The following is a 12287-nucleotide window of genomic DNA, read 5'->3' as shown; positions in this document are numbered from 1 at the left end:
GGCATCCGGCCAGCGCGGATGATTCTAGCCTTGATGTTATTGCCACTGTTGCGGCCTCGCGGGGCCTCGGCCGTTGTCGACTTCGTCTCGTTGAGAGTACCACCATTAGGATTAGCGCCTGCCGAGCGCGCGCCAGCTCTTCTGGCGCCTGCAGACTGCCAACGTCGGTCTTCTGTCACCTCTTCGGGGGTTATGTCCTCCCCCACCACCTGATATTCCATTTTTTTTCTGAAAATAAGCCCTGAGAAGAGCGAAAAGGGCACCCGGGAATGGCGACGCGGCTGGCGTCGCGCCGGCGTGGGCTTACCTCATTAGGCTTAGCCCAGGCGGTGGCCGGCTCCGGAGAAAAAACGTTCTAAAACGTGAAAATAGTCCACTCACGCAGCATGTTTTGGCATCAAAATAGTCCTGGCACTTTCACTGATGCGACACAAACAAAGCTGAACGCGCACTCGAAAAATTTACTTGAATATCATTGTAGGAAGCAGGAGCCACTCGAAGGTCGTATGAACAACACAGACGCCGCGCCGCGTCTCCCCTCAAAGCGGGTACGTGTCATTTATTGAAGGAAAACAAAGGAATATGACCCATCAGAGAAGCAGAAGAAGAAGAAGAAGAAGAATCCTCCAGGGCTTGTGAGAGCCAAGAATTTAGCGTCTAATTACATCTGAATCATGATTGACGCCAAGGCGGGCAAGGTGCAACCGGTAAGCGCCGTTTTTGGAACGATTTTCAAGGATTCTCATCATTTCCACACGATGCTAGAAAAGCTTTCACCTTAACCGCGAGAAGCAGCAATCCGTCGAAGAAAGTCAGTGGCCTAAATGTAAACTTTGCATTTATTTTATGTAATAATTAATGCACGCAGCGTAACAAAAGAATGTTTATGCGCCGCAAGCACAAAACGCCGTCTGCTAGCGCTTCTCGCGAAATTATTTTCAGTCGTTATACATCGCGTTATGTATAAGCTGAATTTGGCCCTGAGTTACCCTTTATGTTTATCTAGCGTTGCAGCTGTAGTAACCAGTTGGTCGCGGCATAAAATCCCGGCCGTAGGTCCTGAATTTTCGAAGGCGGCTATTATTCTTAAAGCACAGTCTTCACATTAGGTGTAACGTTTTCTAAAGACCTTGAATTGGAACGATTACGTCGAACATTTTAGTGAATAGCTATCTTCTGCTGTAGAAACTATAGCTCGATTAAAATATTTTCTTCCAGTTAAGATTAAAATTTCGTTTTACAGGGGTGTAGCGTTTCCTATCTTACAATACTGCAACCTTGTTTGGGGCACCACTACAAAGAAAGATCTAACAAAATTGTATTTGCTCTAAAAAATAGCTGTGCGCTTCACTGCCAATGTTCAGCGCCTATTTTCCGCGAAGGATATGTTTGTAATGTTTGATATTCTACCTCTACTTTTTATACAATTATCGCCTTGTTTTAACCTGAAAGTAATACTTGAAGTTTAATGATTCTATTACATTAACTGGTTGATTTGAATGTAAACCGCAGTATTTGTCACAATAGGTATTAGAAAAAATTGGCCTGTTCCTACTCCTCGAAACAAATTTGATGAATAATCATTAAAACACACTGTGCCAATCTTAATTAGTGGTCTTACTAAGGCAGAAGTCGATGCTCTGTGCAATTATCACGAGGAAACGGATGCTGACCCGAAGGTCGTGGGATTGAATCCGGGCTGCGGCGGCTGCATTTTAAATGGAGGCGGAAATGTTGTAGGTTCGTGTGCTCAGATTTGGGTGCACGTTAAAGAATCCCAGGTGGTCGAAATTTACGGACCCCTCCACTACGGCGTCTCTCATAATCATATGGTGGTTTTGGGACGTTAAACCCCACATTGATTGATATGTGGGGTTTAACGTCCCAAAACCACCGTATGATAATGAGAGACGCCGTAGTGGAGGGCTCCGGAAATTTTGACCACCTGGGGTTTTTTAACGTGCACCCAAATCTGAGCACACGGGCCTACAACATTTCCGCCTCCATCGGAAATGCAGCCGCCGCAGCCGGGGTTAAACCCCACATATGAATCAATGAAGAAACGGACTATTTTGTTAGTCGTGCCAGAGAGATTACTAACGTTGTGCATAATAAATATTCTCTTTTTTTTCTTTTCTTGCCCTCGTGTTGAAATCGCATTGAACACGTCATCAAATAGCGCATCCCTGTGCGTATATAGAAAGCACACGGGAACATACACTCCTTTGCTACAATGCCCCGACCATCTATTAGCAACGGAATGCAATTTCATTGCGGAGCAAGTGAATGACATGCTTCGCCACAGTGTCATCACACCATCCCCAAGCCCCTGCTTTTGGCCTGTAGAGTTCGTCAGAAAAAAAATGGTTCACTTAGACTGTGTGAATTACAGACGCCTCAGCAAGATTGCGCGGAAGGATGTCTACCCTTTTCCTCACATCGTTGACGCCATCGACTGCTGGCAAGAGACCCGATACTTTTCTTTATTAGATTTGCGTTCAAGAAATCGGCAGGTGCGGATGGCAGAATGTGACCGTCCCAAAAGAGCGTTCGTCACGACAGATGTTCTTTACGATTTCACAGTTATGTCACTTGGTCTGTGCAACGCCCCTGCTGCATTTGAGCGAATGATGGAAAGCATTTTACAAGATCTTAGGTGGAATATATGAGTATGTTACCTGGATGACATCGTCATGTTCTCCTCAGATTTTTCTACGCACGTGGACCGCTTGCGCATGATCCTTGATTGCCGCACCAAACATTCAGTGTCATCTAAAGAAGTGCCACTTCAAGGCGCGTGAACTCGCCATTGTAGGAAATGTGGTCTCAAGGTATAGAACACTTCCAGATTCGGAAAAAGTTTGTCTTGATCCCGAAACCACTATACGTCCCAAAACGTCCCAAAAACCACTATATGATTATGAGGGCTCCGGAAATTGGACCATCTGGGGTTCTTTAACGTGCGCCCAAATCAGAGCACACGAGCCTACAACATTTCCGCCTCCATCGGAAATGCAGCCGCCGCAGTCGGGATTCAATCCCGTGACCTGCGGGTCAGCAGCCGAGTACCTTAGCCACTAGACCACCGCAGCGGGAGTTTTCTAAGTCAACAACACTAAAAAAACTGCAGAGCTTTGTCGGCGTGTGTTCTTATTTTCGCCGTTACATCCGCAACTCTGCATTGGTTATAGCACCACTCACGAAACTAAACTACTTGCTCAGTCTGCCAACTTTTCTAACTTAACCAAAGCTGTCGACACATTGCGCCATCTTACCATCCATTTTGCTCCATTACGACCCAACTTCCCCTACCGGAGTGCACATGGATGCTAGTGGCATCGGTATTGGTTCTGTATTCGCGCAACGTAAGCCCGGTATTCCAGAATACGTTGTCCCATATGCTAGCTGCTCACTCCCAAAAGCAACTACTCACTCGCCGAGAAAGAGTGCCTCGCAATAGTATGGGTGTGAAGCAAGTTTCATCCTTACTAGTACGGACAGACTTTCGACGACGACCATCACGCACTCTGTTGGTTAGCTTTTCCGAAGTACCATTCTGGTCGCCGTGGACGTTGGGCTCTGCGCCTACAAGAAGTTGACATTCGCGTCGTCTACCGATCTGGGCGAACACACTCTGGCGCAGACGCGCTCTTTCGATCACCAGTACAATCTAGTGAACACCAGTACTCAGAAACTGACGTTCTCATCTCTGTCATCACTATCACGAGCTTAAATCTGAGCAGCGCTTAAAGCACCATGGTTTGCCTCTCTTCTTAACATCCTATCCGACACTTCACATCAATATATCCACTTGATCTTTGTCGTCAAGCAACACACTTTGCGATACGAGGCGCGGTATTACACCGAAGAAACCACAAAGTGCATTGTCGTAAATGACTCTTCGTCATATCGAGCCATATGCGATCTGACGTGTGTGTGTATTTTTATGCTGATCCACAGCATGCTCCCACTGGCACGCAGAAAACTTACGAACGACTCGGCCAGCGTTACTACTGGCATAGTATGTACGCCTTCGTCTAAAAATATGTCTGATCTTGTCTACTGTGTTAAAAGAATTCATTTGCCCATTCACTCGAACTATACGTCAGCCTCTACTATGTCCAACATGCCCTTTCGACCTTGCTGACATCGATCTGTATGGACTGCTTCCCTACACCGCGGCTGGCATTCCTCGGGTAGTTGTCGCTGTACACCTTCGCACGAGACACGTCATAGCGTGTCTCGTGAGATCCTTATTGTCACTAGTGATGTTAGTTAAGTGAAATGCGTGATAATTAGCGTAAAATATCATCATCCCTGGTAAACGCCGCCTGCGTAGGAGATGCCGAAAGCCATGGTAATGTTATTTTACAAAAAGTGTCATTGTACTTGTGATGAATACGACGTAGAATGCATCAAATGGTATCACAAGATGTGTTCGTAAAAGTGAAACGTGCTCAGCACTTTGTTAAATTGAAATGCGTCAGCATTGGTACAACTGAATTGTTCGTTAAACGCGTTCCTCAAACTGACATTCCTTGAAGTGATATTTTAATGTATTCAGGAGCAACATAATGCTTTGGTAATGCCTGTTTCGTGTGCAGCACTGGTCAAGAAATATCAGTCCTGGTGTCCGCCTTAACCACCTGATGGTCGCATTGTGCATGCTAGCAGTGTTGGGCTGTATTCTTCTCACCCACCCGAGATACGACACCGTGAGGGTCAACTGGGCTAATATACGAAATATATCGAAACATGAACCGCTTCAACGACTCCTTCTGAGGTATGTATTTATCATTCGTGTACAAAATGAGACACGCTGCAAATTCACATGACATTTAAAAATCCTGCTCCTTGACGTATTACATTAACGTGTACAAACCTACAAATACTGTTACAGCATGCTGGTCAAGAAAATACAGTATGAGATACCATAAAACTATATATATGGCAATTTTGCATCACAACGCGTGAAAGGAGGATTGGTGAGGCGCAAGAAGGAAAGGATCGCGGGAATTGTTTTTCAAAATGAAGGCTCTGCGCGGCGCACAGCGTGTAATATTCGGAAAATGGGATCACCGCTGTATACTGCACGAAGTGCTCAGCTTCTTTGAGCGATGTCAAAAAATTGTCGGAGCCTACTAACTGGCCCTTTAGCACAAACGCACACGTCAAGAGCCATCTGTCACAACAAATTACCTATATTATATGGTATCTTGTCACCGGTGGTATGACGGGTTCTTGCCTTCGCTTTCGAGGCACATCCTACAATCCACCAGTTAGACTGGTGGATTGTAGGATGTGCCTCCTTGAAATGTCTACGACAAGTAGGCGAAATAAATTCACATTTTATTTCGATAGCAATTGTATGGACACTCTCGGCTGAATTTCGCTGCCGGCGTCAGCGTTGGAGTCATGTACCGTACATGTATACGTATCTTTATGAAAATGCAAGAAAGAAAAAAAATACATTAAAAATGATTGTGGCGCACGAAATCGAACGTGAGACCTTCACGTCGTGAATGCGAGGGGTTAACCACTGAGCCACCGAGGGGTACCTCTGTCAACGTTCAAACGGCAAGCAATTTATCTACCACTTATCGCTGTTGGTGGGCAGCTTGAGGAAGGGGGCTATCGTGTTTTCAGCATTAGGAGCAAGATGGCGCAGTGAGCGCGCAGCGGCTCTCATCTCTCACGCGTACTTCGCCCGCAGAGAGGAGGGGATTGGAGATCTCTCGAGCGCCCTTATCTCCTGGTGGAGGAGATCATTCGTCTTGGCTGGCGTTGGGCTTGACTGGAACAATTCTGTTGTAGTTACGGGGCGCACAAAGGTCACTGCAGTGATTTAACAGGCTCCGTTTGCGAAAAGAAGGGCGCACTTTTTAGACAGCAAAGAAGTAGCAACTGAGACGCTTATTCACGTTCATTTGTGCAACTTTGAGTACGTTTTTTGCGTCATTTTGCGTGAGCAACACGGGGCACGTTTAGATCTGCTCGTCATTCCGCGCTTGACCTTCCAATTCGTTGCTATCATGTTCATTGCTTTGCCTTTGAGGCAAAGCCGTGACTTTCGAAGTACATTTTATCCCAATCAAATCACATTTTATGGGGCAACGCTCGAGTAACGTACTATTGCACACCTATACCTTACCCAGCGCACATCGTCCGCTTGTCATCATTTACTTTACGTAGATTTTTGAATTTTCCTCTTGACTTTCAAGTATTATGTTAGCTTTTATTCTGTCATTTAGGCCCTAAGAATATTAGTTTAGACTTTGTTACACTATTTGAAAAGGAACACTGTTGCATAGGAACGACGACTTTTGTGATCGTCCGGCAGATAAGAAAGAAAATCTTGTGTTTCCCGTCAAAATAACTGTCGATTGATTGCTATGTGGGGCTTAACGTCCCAAAACCACCATATGATTATGAGAGACGCCGTAATGGGGGGCTCCGGAAATTTCGACCACTTGGGGTTCTTTAACGTGCATCCAAATCTGATCACAAGGGCCTACAGCATTTTTGCCTCCATCAAAAACGCAGCCGCTGTAGCCGGGATTCGGTCTTGGGACTTGCGGGTCAGCAGCCGAGTACATTGGCCCCTAGGCCACCGTGGTGGGGCCAGATAACTGTCGATAAGTTTTCTTCAACTGATGAAACAAATCATTTTCCACTACGATATTCAGTACGTCGTTCAATCTTGGCCGGGTCTGTGTGAAGACCCTGTTAGCGGAAACGCCATGCTGTGCAGAAGACGCGTGAAGAAGGTGAAACTGCTCGTGGGCACGCAATAAAAGAAACTGTGATGTTTTTGGGGCCAACGTGCGTGTCAGGTTTTTCTGTACCTCACCGCAGTACAATGCGGTACTCCCGAAAGCAGCATGTGTCAACGTGGAACACAACGTTGATCGCTGAGACGGCCACCAACTTGCACGAAGATGCAAGGTGATGCCTTTGTTCAGGACGCGGTATGGATATGTTAGCCACCATAGTTTGTAGTCACCAGAGAGCGCCTTTCCTTCTTGCGCCAATGGAATAGGAGAGTTCAGTGACTGCAGCTCAGAGGCCTTGGCGTCAAACCATGGAGGCCGGGCCTCGCAATCAGTTCGAGCTAGCAGGCAAGTATTTGTCTGCTCAGCCTGCCGACATACACAATCATTGTTTAGACGTTGACACAGAACAACGACGGCGTAATCTCTTGCGATGACCTTCACGACACAGTCATTCTGCGTGACAACCAAGTATTCTACCACCGAGACACGCTGGGTCTCGGAACTCCTTAGGAAGGACACCTTATAGAGTCGTATTGTCTTTAAACCGTGAATAATGGTTTCAGTGTTGTCTGTCTAATTTTATAAACGTTAAATATGTGCTCCAATAGGCACCCTGCAACGCAGTTTTAAGGACAGGGCGTGCCACCTGGTGGTCTGAATAATATTAATAATAATAATAAGCTTGAAGGCGTTCGCGCGCACAGGCTACTCTTCACTGCACATATTTAGCGTGGATCAAGCGTGGGCTTTTCGAGCGCTTGTCCTTCGTGTCCAAACAATTTGCGACCGTTCCTGTAATTGAAGCCCCCTTGGCTTCATCAGAACCATCTGGCCGTCCCCATATCAAGAAGGAAAGTGGACGCAGGTACTCCTCGGTCAAAGACTGCTACAGAAGTCATGAAGGCGAAAGTGGATTATCACCGTGCGACAAGTGAATTGAGTGAATTATTTTTATGAATTCCTCTTTTGCAGTGTGCCGATTTCGCTACCCACTGCGAAAGCTGCCTAAAACGAGGTTGTCTTTATTTCGAAGCGAATTCGGGTAACAGTTGATAGAAATTTATGTAGGGCGAGGCGAAAAAATGGACACAGGAAGCAATAGACTGAGAAGACAGAGTGCTACTGGCAACAACATGTTTATTTTGCGACCTACAAGCCACTTTTAAGCCATAATCGTCATGCGAGCAAGCAGATAAGCACGTTTATTCAGATAAATGCACGACAATGTCATCTACCTACAAGAAAAAACGATAAATAGGACAAAAAATATCACAGATAAAATCAAGTGTCACTGCGTACGCAGAAACCCCAGTTTCTTGGGTGACAAAGCAATGGAGGGCTTGCTAATACGTATATCTCTAAGAGCATAAATAAGTTGGGCTTCTATGATCAATCGAGTCATCTCATCCTTATGCCGACCAACAATGATTGTGCTCTGGAACAAAGGCCGGCACCCACTCTCGTGAATGGGAAGAGCGAGAAAACCTTCTGGCCGCAATTTATCCGCCTTGTAATTGTGTTCTCTCAATCGCTCATTCACACACTCACTGGTTTGGCCGACATATTTTTTCCCACATGTGAACAGAATAAGATAAATAACGAACGAAATGCACTCCACAAATTTGTGTGTATGCCTTTTTGTGCACAACACCCTTTCCCCATGTTGTTGCTAGTAGCGCTCTGTCCTCTCAGTCTATTCCTTCCCGTGTCCGTTTTTTCGTCTCGCGCTACATAAACGTCTTTCAAATGCATTACCAACAAGCCCACATCGCCACTGAACCATCATGAATTACCAACTAGCCCACGTTTCCATCCTATTGCAATGTATTTCTAATACATAGGGCTCTTTTAACTGCTTTAATTCCTCTCTTCAAGACCCCACTATTTTGGCATCATGGATAGCTGTCTCAACATGTCGCGCAAGAGTAGCATCCTGGCATCTTCGTCAAGGAACTTGTACCACCGATGTACAGGTGCTTTTTGGATGGATGAACCCATCTTTTGGTCATACTAAGAGGATATGCCGAATTCTTCGCTCCGAATGGTATAGGCAAGTCCGGTGTTATAAGGACTGGCTACGGGTCATTTGTGACCAGAACGATCATCTCAGAAACTGCGGTACCTATGTCGAGTGGTGCAAGACAGTGATGAATGTGACTGAAACCTTGTGGAACTGCACCAGGCCACAACTTCCCGTCAAGAAAAAAACAAGGTTCACATGGGGAGAGGGGGCGCGTTTTACGAACCTGAGTGGTATCAACCTGCCGAAAAAAATTCAGCACGTTCTGCAAAAAAGGCCCGAAGTTCGCCGTGGAACCAAACCTGCGACCAGAAGAAAAAATTACTACAGCAAGGGCTGTCTCCAAGCTAGCCAAGGAGGAAGAACGACATAGGTGTGTAACGGAAAATGTTCATGTTGTTTCGAGGAATGCTATTAGGTCTAGTAGAACTTTGCATTTGGCACCTGTCATAGACTTTTGCCTGAAAAGACAGCTAAGGGTACTTGTTTCTGACAAGGAAGGGTTCTTCGTCGTTATTAGCGAACAAAATGTTTTCAACAAGGCCTAGGAAGCATCGGAACGAAATTTCAAACCTTTTTCTGTAAAAAGCAATGCCGCAAAAGCCAGAGCGATCTCGCTGTTAAATAGAGTGAACCTGGAAAAGCTCGGCTCTTCTGTGACAAAGGCCAAATCTGCAGAGTTGGAAATCTTCTTTTCCATAAAGACGCACAAACTAGAAATGCCGTTACACGCGATTATCTCGGAGAGGGGCTCGTGGCAGCTGGCTGTGGCGAAATATCTGCAGAAGCATTTATCTGTTTTGCACGTGAACGAGCCTTTCTACGTTAAAAACTAGGATGTTTTGGTTGAATACTTAAAAGCCAGTGAGTTTTCAGAGGTAACAGCGTTTAGTGTTGATGTTCAGTTCAGTTCAGTTCAGTTTTATTTCCTTAAAGGCCCCCATTCAGGGGGTGTTACATAAGGGGTGGGATTACAATTCAAAACAGCGGAGATTCAATTAAAATTGCAAACAAAAAATTGAATTAACATGGCAGATGATCGGTGAGGCGTTCCAGGAAGGTAGATGATGAGGCAATTGTGACAATGTCGTAGGGCAGGCCGTTCCAGTCTGAAGCTGCTCTGAGGAAAAACGATGCAGCAAACGTAGTGGTGCGTGATGGCGGGCGGGCAACTTGAAGTGAATGACTGGTGCGGTGGGAAATGCGTGAGGCGGCTGTTATATAAGGAGCTTGATTGAGTGAAGAATAAAAAAACTTATGATAAAGAGTTAGGCTAGCAATGCGGCGACGATAAGAAAGGAGTGATAGGCCAGATTCATGTTTCAATGGTGAAATGCTGATGTCATATGAATATGAGGAATGGATGAAACGGGTGGCCCGATTTTGAACACCTTCCAAGGCAGTGATTAGGTATGCTTGATGGGGGCTCCAGATGGCAGATGCGTATTCTAATTTTGGTCTTATAAGCGATTTATACGCGAGTAATCTAACATGTGGTGGGGAAAGGCGAAGGTGGCGTTTAAGAAAACCCAGTGTTTTGTTCGATGCTGAAATGATGTTTGTAATATGGGCGCGCCATGATAAATTAGAACAAAGGGTGACTCCTAGATATTTATACGATTCTACTAATTCGATACATGATTTAGAAGTAGAATACTGAAAGCGAGAGGGATTGTGACGACGAAAGAAGGACAAGAGTTTGCATTTAGTGGGGTTGAGAGTCATTAGCCAAATATTACATCAGTTTATTATATTGTTAAGGTTGCTCTGAAGGATGTGATGGTCATGACAATTAGTAATAGTATGATAGATTACGCAATCGTCAGCGAACATGCGAATGTTACAGGAAACATGCAATGGTAAGTCATTAATATATATTAGGAATAGGAGAGGACCGAGAACAGACCCTTGTGGGACGCCTGAGGTGACTGGGAGTGGTTTAGACAGGTGGCCGTTAAGATAGACAGATTGGGAGTGGTTAGTTAGAAACTCCTCAAGCCACCTGAAGATGTTAGGATGCAAGTTTAGTTTTGAAAGTTTCAGTAACAGACGCTGGTGAGGAACCTTGTCGAAAGCTTTTGCAAAATCAAGGAATATTGAGTCGGTTTGGATATTACAGTCGAGATTAGTCTGTAGGTCATGAACGAATTGTGCTAATTGGGTTTCGCAAGAAAGGCCCTTTCGAAATCCGTGCTGTGAAGGATGAAAAAATTCGTTGGAGTCCAAAAAATTGAAGATTTGTGAGTAGATGACGTGTTCCATGATCTTACAAGGCACGCTGGTTAATGAAATGGGGCGGTAGTTCAAGGGTGAGTTTCTGTTACCTGATTTGTAGACTGGAACGACCTTGCCCGTTTTCCAATCATCCGGCATGATTCCTGAGGTGAGTGACTGTGAGAAGATAAGACATAACTATGCTGCGCAAGTCGATTTCACATTCTTGAGGAGTTTCGAGTTGATGGAATCCATACCAGCTGATGAAGAAAGTTTTAATTTGTGGATTATAGATGAAATGCCTTCTTCAAAGAAGGTGACAGCAGGCATGAAAGTTTCTACGCTAAATGATGGCGACTGTGAGGGCATGTCAAGTTCAGTAGTGAAGACAGATGCAAATGCTTCGTTGAATATTTCTGCGCAATCATGGTCAGTCACTGTCTCGTGTGAATCATTCGTTAGTTTAATATCGGAAGGATGTGTGGGGTTTCGAACTTGCCAGAATTGCTTGGGGTTCCTGATTAAGAGATTAGGTAAGTCTATATGGTAAAACGAGTATTTAGCTTTACGAACAGATAGCAAATATGATTTTTCAGCTTCGATGTATTTTTGCCATGCAGTAGGCTTGCCGTTGCGTTTGGCGGTACGAAAAAGTCGTTTCTTTTTGTTTTCAAGTTTTTTTAAATGCCGAGAAAACCATGGTTTATTGCGGTTAGTTTGAAAAGTAATCTTCGGGATAAACATATCAGAGAGGTGATTTACTTTGTCCTTAAAGATCAACCAGTTGTCATGAACTGAGCGCGTGTTAAATGTAGATTCATACTGATTAAAAGAGTTACTGAGATCTTCAGATATTGCACTATAGTTACCCTTATCATAAAGAACAATTGTTTTATTAGTCGTCTGTTTTTTGGTCGAGGTAAATGAAAATAAAGCATGTATGACCTTGTGGTCGCTGATCTCAGGAAGGTAAGTAATAGATAATAGGTTCTCGGGGCTATTGGTTAATATCAGGTCGAGAATATTTGCTGATCCTCGTGTGACACGGGTTGGTTGGGCGACTAATTGTGTAAGGTTAAAGTTGAGACATACATCGAGGAAGTTTTTCGCCTCTGCGTGACATGATAATGTAGAAGTAACTATGTTTTGCCAGTCAATATTAGGGTAGTTAAAATCACCGAACAGAAGAATGCGAGCCTTTCGGTAAGCGGAAGTAAGTTTTTGAATGGAATTGTTCAGATGACATGGAAAATTTGGATCCGTTTGCGGGGGCCTGTAGC

Source organism: Rhipicephalus microplus, chromosome 6, assembly GCF_043290135.1.
Source record: "Rhipicephalus microplus isolate Deutch F79 chromosome 6, USDA_Rmic, whole genome shotgun sequence".
NCBI classification, from domain to species: domain Eukaryota; kingdom Metazoa; phylum Arthropoda; class Arachnida; order Ixodida; family Ixodidae; genus Rhipicephalus; species Rhipicephalus microplus.
This window is presented reverse-complemented; position numbering follows the sequence as displayed.